General features: G+C 39.5%; 1 pseudogene; it reads left to right on the top strand.

Moving 5' to 3' along the window:
- The first annotated feature begins 718 nt into the window (after positions 1-718).
- Positions 719-2,201, top strand: LOC143434424 (glyceraldehyde-3-phosphate dehydrogenase pseudogene; annotated as a pseudogene).
- The last annotated feature ends 19,074 nt before the right edge of the window (positions 2,202-21,275 follow it).

Below are 21,275 nucleotides of genomic sequence, written 5' to 3'. Positions count from 1 at the left end.
CGTAACCTTGAATACGTCACTTTCTCTCTATGGACTTGTTTCTTCATTCGGGCTAGGAGGTTAGCATCAATGATTGTGCAGTAACTCTCCCTTTACCTCCAAAATTCCAATCCCACGCTGTTCATGTCCCTACTACGTGTCAGCCTTGTAACTTGTACTTTGTACCTTTAAAATAGATGGATTCATATAGAATAAATGGACAGCTTAAAATATTTTTTAAAAGGGTCAAAATTCTTAATTCAAAGCTTTCACTTCTGGCTCTGATTGAGTACAGTAGATAAGATGAGGCCATCCCTAAAACCTCTACCAAGCTGGATAATTGTCCCAGAGATTAGAAGAGATGGCAGTACAGTACTATGATCCTTGGCGGCTAGATAAGGGGATCCATAATCCTCTCTGTTAGATGACAGCTTTTCATCTACCCATAGGACAAAGGATCCCATGGGTGACATAAAATGTTAAAAGTGTGATCAACTCAACACAAAGCAAAGGGATGAACCGAAGAACACAACGTAAAAGAGGAACTAAGAAAGTCAACAAGATGACCAGCTTAAATCCAAGTGTATTTCCCTTTACTGGTTGAGTGACATTTTCATTTTTCCTGCCCAGTTGCTCATGATAGAAGTGTTAGTACTCCACAGAGGCAGGAAAAGTAGGGATAGTTAGTCCTGGTGTTGTTCAGGCTTCAGGAGAAGGTTTTCAGCCTTTCCCATTGGCCATGCCGCCAACTGTGAGCTCTTCATAGACAGCCTGTGAAATGGGGAGAAGGCTGCTTTTCTATTCTAGCTATTTCAGTTCACATCTATGTATAAAACCCTATGGAATCCACAAGCACACCCACTTGAGCTGAAAAACAAATTTCTCAAATTTACAAGATGCAATAAATCAACATGGAAAAATCAGTCATAAATTTCTACATCATCAATGAGCAATATCAAAAAAAATTAAGATACTTCCGCTTCAAGTAGCATCAAAAAAGAATGTGTATTAATACATGAGTAGAAGTTTAGCCCAAGAGAGGTATAAGTCATATACAATGAGAACTACAAAAAAATTTTGCTTGAAGAAACAAAGGAAGATGAAAATCAATAGAAAATACAGTCTGTGGTGATGGATTGAAAGACATTCTTGAAATAACAAAACTCCATAGGGTGATCTACAGTTTCAATGATTACTTCCAAAATCTTGATGGCAGTTTTACATAAATAGAAAAGTCTGTACTATTGCTATTGTTGCTGTCAATAATCCCTGCACTGACCTCAACTCTGGTTCTACATGCTCAATCTACATGCTCAAGTACGACTCTACCCATGGCAAGTTCTGTAGCACAGTTGAAGCTGAGAACAGGAATTATCATCAATGGGAAGGCTGTCTCCATCTTCCAGGACAAAGATCCTGCCAACATCAAGTGGGGTGATGCTGATAACAAATATATTGTAGAGTCTACTGGTGTCTTCATCTCCATGAAGAAGGAAGGGGCCAGCGTCAAAGCTTGATTAAAAAATGTCATTATCTCTGTCCCTTCTCCAGATGACTCCATGTTTGTGTTTGTTGTCAACCAAAAAGATATGACAACTTATACAAGATTGTCAGCAATGCATCCTGCACCACCAACTGCTTAGCCCCCCTGATCAAGGTCATCCATGACAACTTTGGCATCATGGAAGGACTCATGACCATAGTCTATGCCATCAGTGCTACCCAGAAGAATGTGGATGGCCCCTTCTGGAAAGATATGGCATGATGGCCATGGGGCTGCCCAGACCATCATTCCTACATCCACTGATGCTTCAGACAGGGCCATCCCAGAGCTGAATGAGAAGCTCATTAGCATGTCCTTCCATGTTCCTGTGTCCAATGTGTCCTTCATGGGTTTGACATGCCACCTGGAAAAAGATGCCAAGTGTAATGACACTAAGAAGGTGGTAAATCAGGCATTCGAGGGGCCTCTAAAGGGCATCCTGGGCTACACTGAGGACCAGGTTGCCTCCTGTGATTTTATAGTGACACCCACTCTTCCACCTGGTGCTGGGGCTGACATCGGTTTCAATAACAACTTTGTAAAGTTCATTTCCTGGTATGACAATGATTATGGTTACAGCAATAGGGTGGTGGACCTCATGGCCTACATGGCCTTCAAGCCCTGGACCACCCACCCCAGCAAGAACATGAGTGAAAGGGAGAAGCCCTTGGCTGCTTAGGAGTCCCCACCCCTGCTCAGTGCCCAACACTAAGCATCTCCCCTCACAGTTTGCATTTTAGACCACCAGAAAGAAAAACGCGGGTTAGGGAGTCTTACTCTCTTGAATACCATCCATAAAGTTCACTGCACCAGAATTTAAAAAAAAAAAAAAAAAAGACAGAAAGAAAGAAAAAAGAGAAAAAAAAGAAAGTCTATACTATCAATCATGTAGATTTTAAAGGGGCCATGAACAGATTAAAAATAATTTTGAAAATAAATACCCAAATTACAATACTCAGACTTCTCCAATGATAAGTTCACTAAAGCTACTATTATCAGAACAGTATGACACAATACAAAGACTAACACAGAGACTAAGGGAACAGCATAGAAAATTTAGGAATACACCATCATAAGTAAGGTCATTTGAATTTCACTCAAAGTCCAAAGCAGTTAAATGCAGAAAGGGTATTTCTTCAATAAGAGATGCTGGGGAGGCTGTGTAACTGCACACAACAAAATGAAGTTGGGACCTATGTTATAGAAGTTTAACTTAAAGTGGAACAAGACTAAAACTTAACAGTAAAATTAAGTCAAATTTATTGGCATAATCCATCATATGTCCCTAATGCTCTTTTAATGTGTATAAATCTGGAGCAATATCCTTTCGGTTAATATAATCATAATGTATGTTCTGTTTCTGATTTGTTAAGTCTATTAATCTTCTAATGGTTCATACATCTGTTTTCTTTTTTATTGATTTTGTTCTTATCTTCATGATTTATTTGCTTGCATCTCTCTTTCTCTTGGAAAAATTGGATAATTTAAAAAAAATACGTTACCCAAAACCAAGTCAAAACCAAGTCAAAACCAAGTCTATTGGTATATATATATGTGTGTGTGTGTGTGTGTGTGTGTGTGTGTGTGTGTGTGTGTGTATGTGTGTGTGTGTCAAAATCAAAGAGTGAAAAGCATTCCACATCTAATTTATTTTTCTGGTGAGCTTGTCATATTTAAGGAAGGAATCACGCCAATCTTGCATATATCACATAAGAAAGAAAAGGAAGATGACCATGCCCCACCCATTGTGTCAATCCTAGGAGCTAAGAAAAGCCGTACATCACCAAGAGCAAACACCAGTGGGGTAAACCACTATTTCCAAAGAACAAAGGAGAAATACCTACATGTAATTATCATATTTGAAGGAAAAGTGCTTGAAAAAAAAAAAACCCGCACGAAACAATAACTTAAGACCCATCCCATGGGAGAGAGCCAACCCCTGACAATATTCATGATCCATCCTCTGCAGACAGGAACCTAGCATAACTCTCTGCAGAGAATTGAGAGAACTGGAGGGGTCAAGGACAGCACAAGACCTACAGGGTCAACTAACCTTGTCCCATGGTGGCTCACAAAGCCTGAACCACCAATGAAAGAGCATGCAGGAGCTGGACCGAGGCCCCCACTGCCATACATTGGTAGCAGATGTGCTGCTTGGTCTTCATATGGGTCCCCCAACAATTAAGGCAAGGGTTGTCTCTGACTCTGTTGCCTGCCATTGGATCCCCCCTTCCCTTACCTGAACTGCCTGGTTGGATCTCAGTGGGAGAGGAGGTGCTTAGTCCTGCTGGAACTAGGTGTCCCAGGATGAGGTGGTACCCAAAGCAGGGAGGGGGCTTCCTTTTCTCTGAGCAGAAGGGGAAGGATTAATGGGGAGGGTGTTGCAAAGGCAGGACTGGGAGGAGAGGAGGGAGGGGCTTCAATTGGGATGTAATGTGAATACAAAATAAATTATGAAAGAAGTGGAAATGTCAAACAAACAAAACAAAACAGAATAAAAACAAATCTCTTCCACCTGTTAAAGGTATGTCTACAAAACAGATTGACTCCCTGACACTACAGCTGACATGATGCCTATTGGAGAGAGGGCAAACTTTTTCATATCATGGAAAGTTACTTTGTTTGCCACTGCTACCCAGCATTACCTGCGCATGACAGGAAGTGCTCTAAGTCAAGGGAATTAAACGCTCACCGGTAGAAAACGAAGAATTTTGCTCACTGATGAGATGGTGGCTGTGCAGAAAATTTAAGGAATCTTTTTAAATATATTTAAAAAGATAGTCCCTACAAGAATTAATAAAAAAAAAAAGCAACGTCATAGCTATCATAAAACTTAATACAAAATTGTTTAAATAATAGCAAATACATTGACACTGAAAAATACAGAGCTTGGTGAGAGGTCGGCAGCTAACGTGCTTCCATGCAGGTATGATGACTGAGTGTGGAGCCTCATCACTTATATAAAAACCTCCAATCCCAGCACTGGTACACAGAGACGGGGGCATGCCGGGAACTTACTGGCATGGCAGACAGTGAGATCCAGTTCAGTGTGAGATCCTGCTTCAAAATGGAAGGTGGAGCTGACTAGAGAAAGACACTACATGTTTACCTCCAGCCTTTACATGTACACTTGGACATACATGTACCGAATGCACCCTCATATGTACAAATACTAATAAGGTTAGGTGGTTTTTTTGTTGTTGTTGTTTTGGTTTTGGTTTTAGATACAAAGGCATATCCGCTGATGTGACATACTGATGAGCTAAATTGAAGGGACCTAACTAACAGGATAGAAATGCCTTGTCTAGGACTGAAAGACTGGTGGTTGAGAACTCTTCTGTCCAAACCGATCTGCACAGTGAACGTGATCTGGTGTAAATACCACAAAATAGCTGCTTGCTTTACAGAGTGAGTGTCATCTCAGTTAGTCTCAGCAGTCTTGTTTCAGAAAGTGACAAGCTGGTACTCAGATGTATTCAAAAATATTGAGAAACCAAGCAATGTGTGTATGCACACTCATTGGGGAAACAGAAGAATCAGCAAGTGGTATTTCAGTATATATGCATCTATATGAAAAACTTGGTTCCTCCTTTATTGTATATAAAATTAGAGATTAGTCATAGATCTAAATGTAAAATATAAGAATGAGCTCCCAGAAAAAACAGCATAGGAATATTTTATGGCTCGCAATCTAGTAAAGATTTTTTATATTAAACACAAAAATTAATATACGTAAATGAAAATTTTTTACAGTTAGACTCTGTTAGCAATATTTAAAATCCTCCTTATCAAATGATAACAAAAGAAACCTCAAGCAAGCTAACTATGAGAAGAAAATATTTGCAAAATATGTATGTGATTAAGGTTTGGTATCTGAGAATAATTCAATAATAAAAAGATAGTCAAACTCATAAAAATCAAAAAGCCTGAGAATATGTTTCATAAGGAAAGGCACAAGAAGGAGAGCTACACATTAGTCACCGTGGAAATAAAAACCCACAGCAAGGTGGGGTGCCATTGCACACCCACTGAATGGTTAAAAATGGAGACTGGCAACTCCAAATGTTGGCAAGGATGGAAGGCAACCTCAAATTCCTTACACTGTTGTTGGGAGTGCAGAATGTTAAAACTGCTGTAGAAATGGGCCTGGCTGTTCCTCAGACAACCAAACATAGGCCTGTCCCTAGAATTCCTCTCTGAGGCATTTGCTCAAAAGATGTGAAATCGAGACACACACACATACAAACAAACATACACACACATATACATACATACATATATATATATACACACACACACATATATACACATGCACACACACATATACACACACATGTACACACATATACACCCATACACACACAAACACACATACAAACACACATGCACAACATAGATACAGATACATATACACACATACAAACACATATACACTCATATATATATACACATGCTCACACACATGCATACAAATACACACACATACACACATAAACACATATACATATATACACATACACACATACAAACACACACATACACACACATGCGCACACATATTCCTTAAAGGCAGTAGATAGTAAGATTTACAATTCACACGACTCACCAAAAGCAAATTTTATTTTTTATAGAAATGAATATGAAGTGAGCTGAATTATATTTAATGTACAGATACCAAAGTGTTTGGAATTAAACATATTTATATAGAAAATTTGCCTTAGATGCATCAAAAAAAAATAATGTAGAAAATGAATGGAACTATTTGTGATACAACAAAATTTAATTGCAGCCATAATGAATACATGTGTACATATATTACTATGGTGTTATTTCAAAATTCTTTTGGATAAAATTTATTTATTAAAATGTGATCGTAAGAAAGTTGTATGATACAAAGTCAATATATAAAAATAAAAGTAAAGTATGGAAATATTTTTCAGTAGCAACAATAATCAGATAATACTTAGGAACAGACTGAATGAAAGACTCAGGAATGTATACACTGAAAGGAGTAAAAACAATGAAAGAGAGAAACCCACAGATAAACAAAGGGAAAAATAACCAAATCCCATGAATTAAAAGACAGTGTTGATGAGAAGTCAACTGGCTACATGTTAATGGGTAGTCAATAAACTCTACTCAAAATCCCATCGTGGTTCTGTGTTTTAATTATTGAGATGATTTTTAGGACAAGTGGAAATACATTAATGGCTAAGACAATTTAAAAAAAAAATAACACAGGGTTTCAAGAACATTACTACTTGGCTTTAGAGTTTATTACAAACACTCTACTAAGAAGAAATGGTGGGACTGGGAGGGTAGACTAATTGACCAATGGAACAAGCTGAGATGCCAGATATCAGTTCAGACGTATACATAAGACTGGGATTTGATAAAGGAGTACATTGGTGATTTGACTGCATGTATATATATATATATATATATGTGTGAGGATGTCAGATCTCCTGGGACAGGAATTACAGACAGGTGTGAGCTGCCATGTGCTTGTTGAGAATTGAACTCTGGTCTTCTGGAAGAGCAGTCAGTGCTTCTAACTATTGTTCCATCTCTCCAGCCTGCAGATATTCATATTTTAAGATGAATCCCACAATCTTTGTGTGGTATAATTTGAAGTGGATAACAGAAATGAATATAAAAGCTGAACTGTAAACCTTCCCAAAGACATATCTTTTTATAAGTAGACAATGTTAGCCACACATACAGACATACTGACAGGCAAAACACATGAAAATTAGTAAATAAAATTAAAATATACATCAAAAAAGTAGACAGTGTTGTATATTCTAGAAATTGACAACGTGACCTTAGTCTAGTGAGTCACATTAATAGAGTGATTATCTTTCACAGTTACTCTGAATGGACGGAACAGTTACGCTATTTACTTCACAAAAATGTTTGATCCAATATAACTTATCTAACTCTAGCTCTCATGTCCTACATCAGACAGACCTCTAGGCTTCTTCCTTCTCTGAAGCTTCTTCACTGTGTCCTGTACCCTCAGCTTTCTCCATGCCTACAGTTCTGTGTTTCATATTTGCAAACTTAATTTTTAATATATGCTCTATGAATAACAGTTATTTGTCCTTTCTGTGTCTGTCTCAGTTAATCTACACCATCCTTCCATGTCACCTCCATGTGGATAAGTAGCAGACTAATTTTTTTGAAGGCTGAATAATATCCCGTTGTGTGTAGTGCATGGCTCAAGACACTTCTACTCACCTGTGATGCGCCATACTACAATAAACATGGGAGTCCAGCTATCTTTACAACCTGAACATTCTCCTTTGGGTATTGTCTTAGTTAGGGTTTTACTGCTGTGAACAGACATCATGACCAAGGCAACTCTTATAAGGACAGCATTTAATTGGGGCTGGCTTATAGGTTCAGAAGTTCAGTCCAGTATCATCAAGGCAGGAGCACGGCAGCAACCAGGCAGCCATGGTGTAAGCAGTGCTGAGGGTTCTACATCTTCATCTAAAAACTGCTAGGTGAATATTAGCTTACAGGCAGCTAGGATAAGGGTCTTAAAGCCCACGCCCACAGTGACACACCTACTCCAACAGGGCCACACCTTCTAACAGTGCCACTCCCTAGGCTGAGCATATACAAACCATCACAGGTATATATCTAGAATGGAAATTCTAATTTATTAGAAGCCTCTCTTTGGTTTAATGGCTGCATAAGCCTACATTTCCAACAATAGTAGACTAGGGTTCGGATCTTTGCCAAGATTTATTCTTTCATGTGATAAACAGCCACCCTAGGGATTTTGAGGTTATATCCCAGAGTGCAGCTAGTGAGACCAGTCATGTTGAGTACCTTTTCATTAGTCTTTTGGTTATTCTCTTGTTTTCTCTGAACAACTACTTGAGCAGGTCTTTTGCCAAGTTTTAGTTGCCTCATTTGATTTTCTGCTTTGTACATTTTGGATTTAAAGCCCTTAAACTATAGGGAAAAAAAATTCTTCACAACTTCATAGCAGATAAATGTCTCCACAGAAGGCACCCAAGGATGAGTTGAATTTTCTTACTATGCTAATTTTCTGCCTTATGAAAGTTAAAAAGAAAATAGATTTAAAATAAGTCACACTCTGGATGAAAATATTTGCTCCACATCAAGTCCCTACTTTAACTGCTCACAAAACTCAAGGAAAAGCATGCTCAGAAAATGTGTTCATGGATGTTTACCAATTTAGTCTGTAATAGTCAAATAGTAGCTACAGCTTATGTATCCTTCAGTGAGTGGCTAAGGAAACAGAAATATATTCACACAACAGAATGTAAGTCTTAAATTTAAAGTACTAAACTAATAATGTGCCCATACTAGTTTCTTTTCTGGTGCTGTGAGAAAATACTCTGAGAAAAGCAACCTACAGGAGAAACGTTTTGATGTGGCTCACAGGTAAAGGTACAGTTTATTGTGATATAGAAATCAAGGCAGCAGGAGCTCGAAGTAGTCCATCCTTTTTGGTGCCCTACACAATCAGGAAGCAGAGAGTTGTGAGTACAGGCTGCTGCTCAGCTCTGTTTCTTCACTTACACAATCCAGACTTAACCAGGGAATGGTGCCACCCACAGTGAGAGATGTCTTCCCATCTCAATTAATGAATTCAAGATATGCCCCCTACACAGATTCTAGATTCTGTCAAGTTGACAACCAACAACGTGGAATAACATGAAAGACTCCATAACTTTAGGCTGAGAGAAACGATCCAGACATAAACCACAGTATCTGTTATTGTTTGTAGTTTTGCAACCTCAACTATTCCATAGTGATACATTATACTAGCTGGAATGAGGCTGCCTACAGGGAATGGAGGGAACAAAGTGAGCCCAAAAGGATCAAAGAGAATTTTCTGTAGCAAGCAATTTAGGCTAGTGGTTACACAAATTCATACATTTGTCAAAAAGCATCAAACTATATATTTATAACGTATATCTTACTACATATATAATACCTCCAAGTCTGTTACAATAATTATGAGAAATTTAAAATAAACCTTAACAGTAATTAAGCCCAAGTTCCCCCCCCCCCCCCGTTATACTTAAGGATATTTTCATGGTTTCAGAATCCACTTTTCTAAACGTGTGTTTGGCGTTTGCTATGCAAAGCTTAGAAGTTTATTAATGCTACGGCGACATCTTAACCTCGTCTGCGCATTAAAAGTGTCAATCAAACTTTACTATGTGAATGAAGTACTTTACTTTAAATCTGTCAAGATAATTGCTGAGATTAACTTAAATGGGAAGAAAAACAAAGGGAAAATGTAGGACAGGAAGTTATTTTTAAATTTAAGGACCAGTTCTAAAAGGAATGGTTAAGCACCGGGTGCTTGGGTGCTTGGGAGTATCGGCTTCTCTGCAAGCTCTTTAAATCTTCTGTAGATGTTGGGTAGGGCTTGAACCAAAGGTAACATGTTATATGTAGGTCAGCTGCAAGAAGTAAGAAACCTTTGCAGTGGTCCCCATAAAGACATTTATATGTCCCATCACCAACAGTCTTCACAGGCTCCAAGGGCAACTTTCCACTTGGTTCTTGTCCCTTCAATGCTCCAAATAAGGACTGTAGAGCTATAACCGCAGAAACCTTTCCTGGCTCCTTCAAATCACTGCTGGCCGTTGTCTGTGTCTCTCCGCACTTTCTAGGCAAAATCTTAGCAAATGGCCACGCTTATATAACTCAGGACCAAGAAAAATGAGGCCCACAGGCAGACCCACGCCAGCTCTGTGCACAGGTGGCCTAAAGGAGGAGAGAGCAGAGAGCTCATTAAAAGTAAATAAATAAAAAGGCTTAATGGGTTCTCCCTGCGAGAAGAGAGACACAAAGGGAAGAGGGTTGGTTCGGTCAAGAGTTAAAAGTAAATGCAGCACTGACTAAGGGAAATTCGTTTGATTCCTCAAGTTACATTAATTTTTCATTTGGCTTTCGCATGAATACCTCGCTCTGGGGACCTTTTCCAATCAGTCAAGGAAATTGAACGACATCAGCAGCCAATATCACCCTTCCAAATCTTTTGCTCCTTTTAAGAGGCTCAAGAACATTTAAGGACTTTTGGGGCAAGTGTACAGGAAATTAAAGCGATTCTCGGTCTTTCTGTGCTATTTTCTGCTCTCTACATGACTAACCCGTGTTTATTTCTTTGTTCGCAGCAGTGGCTGCCGAATAAGTACTGAGCAGCAAGCAACTTCCCCGCTGCCAAAATCCGTGCCGATTTCGGGCTCAAACTTATCACGTGACCCTCCAGGGCTGGCAAACAGCCATGGGCTTTTTCATCAGTCTTAATCGAGAGTATGTGTAGGATTGGTGATGGAAAACTGTCTGCACCTCACAAACTTCATACTGAGCTTTGTACTGTTCCGCGTTCACGATATACACCTAGACTGTGTTGGATGATGTTTATGTTCATCTTCATCTCCTTAGCCTCCTATGAAACAATATCCCTTCTCCCCGCTCTGGTAGCCCTTCTACAAGTGCATGGATACACAGATCAAATGGTTAAACGTGTGGAGAATTTCCCTAAGTCAAATGGGGTTGCAACACACAGCCTTAGTGAGCACTGGAATCTGGCTGACGTTTGAACAAATATGTGAACCTGTCTGTTTACCTCATCCCTCACTCTTGAGAGAAAGAAAGTTGACACTTTCATATATGATCAACAGCCTAGCCTACAAATCTCTTACCCACCCTCAGGATTACTCTTCGCTTCCACAAGTTTAGTAACTGCAGCTTATCGAAGGGTACCTATTACAGAGCTATGAACAGCAAGTGCTTTTTATTAACCACTGAACAATCTACCCAGCCCCGAGATAGATAGATAGATAGATAGATAGATAGATAGATAGATAGATAGATAGATAGACAGATAGATGATGGGTGGGTGGGTGGGTGGGTGGGTGGATGGGTGGGTGGGTGGATGGATGGATAAATAGATAGATAGATTTTACTTACAGTTTTGTACTTTCCAGCCAAGCATTGTACCAGGGAGCTCCAGCCACAGCCCAAGATGAGAATCTTGAGAAAAGGGTTGGAACCTCATTTCTCCTGACAGGGGCACTGAGAGTATCCTTGAATCTCTTTTGCTGGTATCAAGTTGCTACAGTTGGCACCAAGAGTCACCAGCTCTGGTTTGAATTGATTCACTGTGGTGACAGACCACTGGAAGACCTGGTCATTGTTCTTGTCATCTGTTAGCCCACTCTGGGACTCTTAGCTCTTGTTGTGGGTTGAGTTCCAGACTTTGTTGCCATCCTGATCCCGGTGAGCACAGCATATACCTGTGTTCAGACACAACTTTTAAGGAAATGAGTTTGGAGAAAATGTTGATTCCTGAACTAAGGAATCCAGGATTTCCTTTTTCCTTTGGTTTCTGGTGATAACTAATATCTATTGTCTTGTACATTATCACTCATGCCAATGATGGTACCCCTCAGACACCCACCTTCAGTGCAGGATGTTGTCAGAAAATAACTATGTGTTCCTTCTGGGAGTTATTAGGACAAAGCAGTAAGAGTTACCACGCCCTTCTTTGCTTCATTGGAGTCAGCAGTACTTGGGCATTCGTCAGAGAGTTCCAGCAAGTACACATAAACAGTAAAGGAAGGAGAGATCCAAGTCAGCCTCAAGATAGGTAGTAGTGACAGGCAGCAGTGGCCAAGTGCCGATAACCTTAATTCCCCTTAGGAATGAGAGGTGAGGAGCTGTCTGTTAACAAGAACCATCTGAACAAGGAGCTTCTCTCAGGGTGAGGTAAAAGATAAGGTACAAGAAGTGTCCTTTATCAAGAAAGTCTGATAGTTAGAAAGCTCTGTGGGGTGGATCGTGTTCTTGTTATCGTACACTTCCTGGGCTACAGTTTATTCATGAATGGTGAGAACCACCTGCATTCTTCCAAGACTGTGGTAAAATTTAGGAGTCATTTTGGTGATGGAGAATATGATTTCCAACATCTATAATCTTTTGCGGCTATATCGTGCATAGATCGCTGTACTGATCAACTTTATACAATATAAAACACATACAAGCAAGTGTTCCAAGATGGTAAGACACAGCAAAACAAGCATCACAAAATAATTTCCTTGCCACACCATTGGGTCAGTCAACAGAGGTCTTTAAGTACTCACAGCTGGGTAGAACACACAACTTAACCTTGAAGATACTGGTTCTTAGAGTCAGACAAATCCAGACCAGAGTCTCTGTTTTCTCTGGTAATTTGAATCTCCATCTCCCAGGCTCTCCAAGACTAGTAATGCATTCCAACAATGTTGAAAGAGATTTGCATGGAATTATGCCTATGAATCATTAAGCACGGTGCCTATTTCTTGGACGTACCACATAGCAAGGGCTTGGTAAACACCAAGCATGAATACCAGTCACCAGAAGCCTGCTAGAGGAAGAAGAAGCCAAGTAAGCTTTCCCCTGTAACAATAAGCCCATGGAATAGGCTTCTCGAAAAGAATGAGTTAATGCAAACACTCATTGATAGATAATAAAGAAAAACCCAAAAAAAAGAGACAAAAGTGATGGCCTCAGGGATGGTAAGTAGTTACTTACTGTATTTATTATCCAGAGAGGAGTACAGATTATATATTTCATGAGCCAGATGGGAGTAGTTATTTAATCTACAGTAACGACTACTCTAAATGGCACTATCGAATTTCTACTTGAAAGTGTACTTCAGAAGAGTTGCGGGCTATGAGGAAATAAAGCAAGAAACAAATGTAATGGTTAAAGGATATTTTTTGCTAAAGCTTAATTAAACTTGAGATTTTTGTACCCTTCTGCATATAATCTTCAAAAGCCTTTTTTTCCTTAAAGAAAAAAAGAGAGAGAAAGAGAGAGACCAGAAAGAGTGCTATGAAATTAGCCTTAGAGCTGTGTAGATGTTGAAGAGCCCTCAAGAAAACAAAACTTTTTTTTTTTTTTTAAGAAAAGACAAATCTCAATTTTAAGCAAAGAATTGAAATCGCATCCTAGCGTCTCACACTCCAGCACATTGGTACCTACTTGAAATGAACAACTGCTAAAGGAAACAGCTGGTCGGAAGCCGTTACTGCAAAGCAAAGTGCAATATGCTCACTGAAATTAGTTTGCAATCGCTACTCAGTCCAGTGTTGAAGGAAACCTCTGATTTGATCACGATTTGTGAGAAGTCTCACACCAAGTCTGCAGAGTACTCTTCACTGTGGGGGAAGATGTCATTTTTAATGTAGGCAGAGTAACGGGCCACAGAGAAATGTTTAAAGTACCCCCAGAATAATGACAGAACATAGCTGAGGATTTGTTAGATTTGAGCTGTCCAAAAGAATCGTAACACAAGCCACAAAGATACAAGGCCATCTGAACAATGCCAATCATTTTAGTAGTCACAGCTGAAAGGAAGGAAGAAAGGGAGGAAGAAAGGGAGGAAGAAAGGAAGGACAGGGAGAAGAGGAAGAGAGAGAAAGAGAAGGAAATAGAATATAACTTAATGTGAAATATTTGATATAGTCAACAAAATACTATCTTCTTGACATATAATTGACTAGCTGCTTTTAGAGCTCCACTCATTAGCACTGCGTCCTGCCTCCTGCATGACTGTGTGACGATCATGCTGCTTAAGGAACCAGAGACTCTGAAGAAGACAAAGAGTTACCAATAGACAATAAAACAGCCTCCGTTGCTTAGACCTTTCCACATTCACATTTCATGGGGTAAATACTGTTGTGTAGTCTGCCTATTTCACAAATGTAGGATTTGAGGGGGGAAAAAATCTATCCGTCATTCAAGGTCACAAAGGCAAAAGGCACCTATGTCACCTGAATGCCAAACCTCAGCTCTAACCACTAGTGTGGTTCTAGCAAGAGATATGACTAACTAACAACACAGAGATTCACAAGTTTGAGACCTGCCCATGTCACAGACTAAGTTCAAGACCAGCCTGGATAGTTTTAGTGAGACCCACTCAAAAAATAAAAACAAAAATGAACTGGAGATATGGCTCGGTGGTAGAGTGCTGCATATGTTTGGGGCCCAAGATTCCATCTATGGTACCACAATAAATAAATATATATCACAGTAAGTAGAAAGGTGAATAATAATTGTCAAAGACCATTGAGTTCAAATAAGAAAAGTGGGCCAACTTAATGAATTCAAGGAATGAAATATGTAAGAATTTTTATTCTTTTTGAGATGAGGTCTCACTATGGATCTCTGGCTGGTCTAGAACTCACAGTGATCCAGTAGCCTCTGACTATCAAGTGCTATAATTCAGGACATGGCATGCTACCTTTCTCTGCAAGATATTTCTTTTTTTTTTTTTTTTTAACAAAGATGGTGCATTTGCTGAGCAATAACCAAATTTTGGTAAAGAGAAAATATCATGATGGTCATGTTCTATCTCTAATGAGACATGTGAAAATCAATGGGCAGCTTGCCACGCCTCAGAATTTCCAGAACCTTGTCAACTATAAGTATCCTTTGTTATTTATGCTAAAATTTCTGCTATGATAATTGCTGTTTAGGATATAAGATAATAACCAGTGTGTCAAAGCAAGATCCTTAAACTTAATAAGACATATGAAGAAGAAATGGACAGGGTACATTCTATGTAAAAAAAGAGAAAAAGTTGTGCAAAATGCATTTGTGGGTTTTAATACTAGTTTTTAGTCACAGAATTTAATAGATTGGAAACATAAAATGAGGCAGGATAAGACAAAACTGAAACAAAATATTTAGTAATAATTTTGACACTCTTTACTTCCTTCACTAACTATACAGTATGTTTCCTTGTGACATTTTCATGCATGTATGCAAGTAGATTGCAGTTTTTATGAGCATATTTGTTGAAACATAAATAAAAAGGAAGCTGGAAATGTACATATTATTGGATATGAGAGCTTACAGGATATTAAATGGGAATATCAATCTCTGTATTATATATTCCTATAATGTATGAATTTTATAATCAGCCCAGGTTATCCTAGCAAATGAAAATTACAGATAAATGACAGAGAGGAACAGATGGACGGACAGACAGACAGACAGACAGGCAGATGTATCATCAGTGCTGCTGTTCCCTAAGAGCCTTTCTCTCTGGGTGTCCCTTGTTCTCTCAGAGTGTATTAGGTTCTGATCCGATTTGTTTCCTCACAGATGCTGAGTGGCAGTGCCTAAATGATTGAGAGTAGATCTATTTCTCCTCAATGTGTCACAGAAATGAGGAAACTTTGAAACAAGTCAGGTTCTTGGAAAAGAAACACAAGGAGAACAGAAAATAGAAGGACACCATAGAAACTGTCAAAGCCCCTGTCCATTGGGTAGCTTAAGTGCAATAAAGAATTGCATCTAAGGGATGGTGAGATGGCTCAGCAGGTAAAGGCACTTGGGCCCAAGCCTGGCAACCTGAGTCCAATCCCAGGGACCCACATGGTTGACGGAGAAAACCAATATATACAAGTTATCCTCTGATCTTCACAAATGTGCTATAATACATATCCATTCCAACCATGGTAGACACATATAGTAGATAATTTCAAATTACTTAATAAAAAAAAATTTAAATGCTATCTATGGATAATTATTATCTCAAAGACTTCACTATCAAATATTGTCATGGCTTTATCCCAGAACCTTATTTTTCTCTCTCTCCTTAATGAACCTACTGTAGTTCAGTGACAAATTCAATTTTATCTTTCCAACACAAACATTTCTTGTCTCTCAAATCCATATGCATAGCTATGCACTCACCAAAAGCTACATACAAGAGTGGCATCGTGAGTAAGAGCTCCAACTGGAACAACTTTGTCCAGCAGTGAAGTAGATGGAACTCAGCTACCTTCTACAAACAAAGGAGGCTTACAAACAAAACGTTGAGCAAAAATAAGACAGTACAGCATAGTACTACATACATGTCTTAGTTAGAGTTTTACTGCTGTGAACAGACACCATGACCAAAGCAACTCTCTTATAAGAACAACATCTAATTGGGGCTGGCTTACAGGTTTAGAGGCTCAGTCCATTATCATCAAGGTGGGAACATGGCAGCATACAGGCATGCATGATGGGGGAGGAGATGGGAGTTCTACATCTTCATCTGAAGGCTACTAGCAGAATACTGGCTTCCAGGCAGCTAGGATGAGAGTATTAAAGCCCACACCCACCAGTGACACACCTACCCCAACAGGGCCACACCTTCTAATAGTGCCACTCCCTGGGCCAAGTGTCTACAAACCATCACAATACACTACTCTATGGTTCTATTCAAGTCAAGTATTAAAACAGGCAAACTAAGTTGGTACTGGAAAGCAATGGCTGCCTTTGAATCATGGTGCTTTGAAGGATGCAAGCAATGGAGTTTGAAGGTGCTGGTATTATTTCTTGATTTGGGAAGCTGAATACAAGGGTACGTTAAGTGGAAAATAGTTCACTGGGCTACTTACACGTTTGTGTAAGTGTCCGAATGCCTGTTTTAGGGTTATGAAACATTTAAGCATATTTTCGAGAAAAGCTCTCAACAATCAGCTGATCAGCACACTGTGCTGCTTGGGGGTTTTCTTGTCAACTTGATACAAGCCTGGGTCATGAGACAAGCAAGAATCTCAACTGAGAATACACCTCTATCTGATTACCTACAGGCAGATCTGTGGGGCATCTCCCTATGAATGATTAACAAGGCAGGCCAGCCCACTGTGGGAGGTGCCAGCCCTGGGCAGATAGTCCTGGTGGTATAAGAAAGCAGGCTGAGCAAGCCAGTAAGCAGCATCCCTCCATGGCCTCTGCTTCAGTTCCCGCTTCCAAGTTCTTGTAGATGTCCCTCAATAATGGGCCAGGGTGTAAAGCATAAGATGAAATAAACACTTTCCCCCATCAAGTTGCCTTTGCATTTACCACAGTAATAGAAATCCTAACTATGACAGCAACTTGGGGAAGATAAATACAGATTAAATGCTAAGTCAGAGAAGATGGTTGTTTCATGTTCAAACAAGTCCCGCTCTGGGTAGAAGTTACGAAGACAGAAAGATGTACCAGAAAAGAAAACCAGCATAGGAGGATGCTGGTGGCTCTTGATGAGGGTGTGCCCAGAGCCATGTAACTTGTTTCTTAGAAGGTGAAGGGATGCCGGGCAGTGGTGGCGCACGCCTTTAATCCTAGCACTTGGGAGGCAGAGGCAGGCGGATTTCAGAGTTCGAGGCCAGCCTGGTCTACAGAGTGAGTTCCAGGACAGCCAGAGCTACACAGAGAAACCCTGTCTCAAAAAACCAAAAAAAAAAAAAAAAAAAAAAAAGAAGGTGAAGGGATGAAGACACTTGAAAAAATGATGTCTCAGAGGCCAAGCAAGCCTTTGCTGCCTTAAGGGTCATAAAAGTTCAAAAGATCAAAGAGGGCATGGAGCTCTGGGGGGCAGAATATAAAATGGAGACCACCACACAGAACTCTGTTGCACGAGACAGAGGCCACCCTCTCCAGTCCAGTTCATATCAACAGTCTAGCCACTCTGTAACATGAAGGTGCCAGGGGCTGTTCTTCCATTACTTCCAATACCTAGTAGAACAGATCTCCATACCAGTACCACCCTGTAGGGCAGGTCAAGAACAAGGCTGAGCTCTCAGCAATCCAATATAGCGCTACTTAAAGAAAAGGTACTGGGCTTTGGTTGAGCTATTTTTAATTGAAAGTCTTTTCCTGAGGCCTATCACGGTTTGAGTTCTTAAGGGGAAAGCATCTGTGTCATAGATAACACTGGAGCTGTGCTTCTTTGCACGAATGTGCATCGTGGGAAGAGACTGATGACCTATCTGCCCTGGACAAGAACTCCAAGCAGCCCATGCCTACGTAAATATTCCAAATGGAGGAAGCATCCCACCCACAATGCAGGTCAGACCATTAACATTTCTAATGCTTTTGCCTCTATGAAAGGGATTTGCTGGAAACTTCAGAGAACAATTTTGTTTTATCCAACAAAACAGATTACTGACCTGGACATATCCCCATCATCCAAGATTTTCAACAAAATGAAAGCTATGGAAGATAAGAAAGTCTAAACAAAGGACACCAAATACAAAGGTCAGTATCTAGGATAGAATATAGCTGCACAGCTCACAGAGAGAAAGAACTATCTTCCTTGCTACGCACATGTGCATGTGTGTCTTCCTACTGGATAACATGTGTCTAGAAGCATGAGATCTTGGCTGGAGGATTTTTATCTGAAACTCAATACAATTGGTGTTATTGAAGCCTACATACACAGGATCTAGTCCTGCTCTTAATAGTCACATGAATATATATATATATATATATATATATATATATATATATATATGTGTGTGTGTGTGTGTGTGTGTGTGTGTGTGTGTGTGTATGTATGTGTGTATGTGTGTATATGTGTATATGTGAATATGTGAATATATATATATATATATATATATATATATATATATATATATAGCCAGCACCTAGGAGAGAACAAAGTATTTTTTGTGGGCACTTATTACTTGGAAGGGGATACAGTCCACAATGGGGTACTGGCTGGTGCACAAGGAAGTCCTACAAATGATACCTCTCATCTGATCCTAACTGAACTAAATAACAAAATGCTATCAACTTCCACAAAGAAACAAGAAATGGATGAGACATTAAGAAAACTGTAAAAGTAATTTTATGGTTCAATTTTATTTATACAATGAGAAACCCAGTGTCAACCCGGAAGTTGAGAGGAAGTGGTGCGATTTCTGAATTTGGAAGGTGAGGAGGCCGAAGAAGTGGGTAAAGTTCCTATAGACAAAAGATCATTCATGCAAGAACTATGTATCCTGGCTCTTTATTGAGTTACCAGTCTTCCTACTGGATAATAGTGTGTCTAGAAGCATGACAAATCCTCTTGGCTGGAGGATTTTTATCTGAAACTCAATACAATTGCTGTTACAGATATCTGGATACACAGGACCTTAGCAACTCTTAACAGTCACATGAGTTTAGATAGTCACCACATCTATGAGCTTTCAGTGTTTCAGGTTTTTTGTATAAAAATGCATTTTTAGGTAATTTATACTATATTAACTATTTAGAAATAGAAACATCATTTTAAGATAGCAATCTTCATGCTTTGCCTTAGCAGGGAAATTGATAGAAAGTGCCCATTGCTATATTACTCAGAGTGTAACCTGTCTTGTCCAATCCCTGAAACTTAGCCTGGTCAGACCAGGCTACTAGTTGGTTGGGAGACACTGGTAGATAGAATCCCCTGTTGGAATGATTCAGATGACTGTCTTCTTGTATCCATATACTCAAGGTACTGAGGGGTGACTATGAAATGTCTTCCATAGAGCCAAGCATTTGAACACCTGCTTTCCAGGGAGGGTACTGTTTGGGAAGGTTACAGAACCTTTAGGAGGTAGAACCTTGCTTGCTAAGGAAAGTGGGTCACTTGGCATGGTCTTGAGGGCCAGTCTTGCTGTTCAGTTTCTTCTTCCAGAGGTGGGGGTGGGGGTGAAACGTGACCACTCTGTTTCCTGACTGCCAGCCCAGTCTCACACTCTGGCTGCCAACCCCTACCCCCATTGTGGACTGTATCCCCTTCCAAGTAATAAGTGCCCACAAAAAATACTTTGTTTCCCACCTTTGTTTTTCATCATTGCATTTTATCAAAGCCACCAAAGAGTAGCCAATACACATGGAAACACAAGAGTTTAGGTGTTTAAGACCAGTGTATTCTTAATATACCAACACATAGTGCCAGCAAAGCACCCAGCTTCTTTTGTTGCCTAAGCATAATGAGAATTCAGAATTACAGATTTGCTGTTATACGGAAGCTCCTGCCTTCCCAATACTAACCTAGATTAAAGAATTATATACTATTTATGTACAGTACATGTCACAATAAATTTAATATTTATTTTCCAAGCTTTTAAAATACAACTCCATTTGACACTTACCCATGAAACTTCTAGTTACCTTAGGGGTGTTTTGTTTTGTTTTGTTTTTGTCTTTTTGTTATTTTGTCTTTTTTTTTTTTTTTTCAGAGCTGAGGACCGAACCCAGGGCCTTTCACTTGCTAGGCAAGCACTCTACCACTGAGCTAAATCCCCAACTCCCCCCCCCCCCCATGAAACTTCTAAATTCTTCCTAAACACAAAGTTACAGACACCTATTTCTTCTGCTGCACTCCTCCCAGCTGGAGTATAGTAACTCATTCTTGAGTATTTAATGCCAGGTTGCCTTGGACCATCATTGAAAACAAAGATAGAAACAGCCTATTCGACTCTCATTGTTGTATTACTATTTATGTAAACCACACCCGTACAGTGTGTGAGGGAAGCTCTTTATATAATTTTTTTTTAAATTCAAAAAGACTAAGACTTATAAACTAATGTTTCCTTTACTAAAAACTTTATTAGTGTGACTGATGTCCAAAGTCTGCAGGTTTGCTTGTTCGAAAGCAGGTAGAAAATGGAAATAATTTTAGCTCTCATGGGGAAAATGATATAGTTTAATGAAGACATACAATGATATATCTAAGAGACCAAGCGAAGGGCAATTCCTTAAAAAAAATCCTAAAAAAAACTAAGTCCGGTGAATGGCCTTTCTAAAGAAAGGAACAGAAACTTGGGATCAAGGTAATACAATCTTGTGGCTTGAAAAACCTCTTTATCCAAAAACCAATCCACTTTAGGCAACAAAGCTCACAAATTTTCCATACGCCTTTTGCCTCTGGGAAAATTCTCCAGTATTCCAGCCTTCTCTTAGAAATGGCAGCAGA

Source organism: Arvicanthis niloticus, chromosome 14 (assembly GCF_011762505.2).
Source record: "Arvicanthis niloticus isolate mArvNil1 chromosome 14, mArvNil1.pat.X, whole genome shotgun sequence".
NCBI classification, from domain to species: Eukaryota; Metazoa; Chordata; class Mammalia; order Rodentia; family Muridae; genus Arvicanthis; species Arvicanthis niloticus.
The sequence above is the reverse complement of the archived record's forward strand: the minus strand, read 5'-3'. Positions and strand labels throughout refer to the sequence as shown.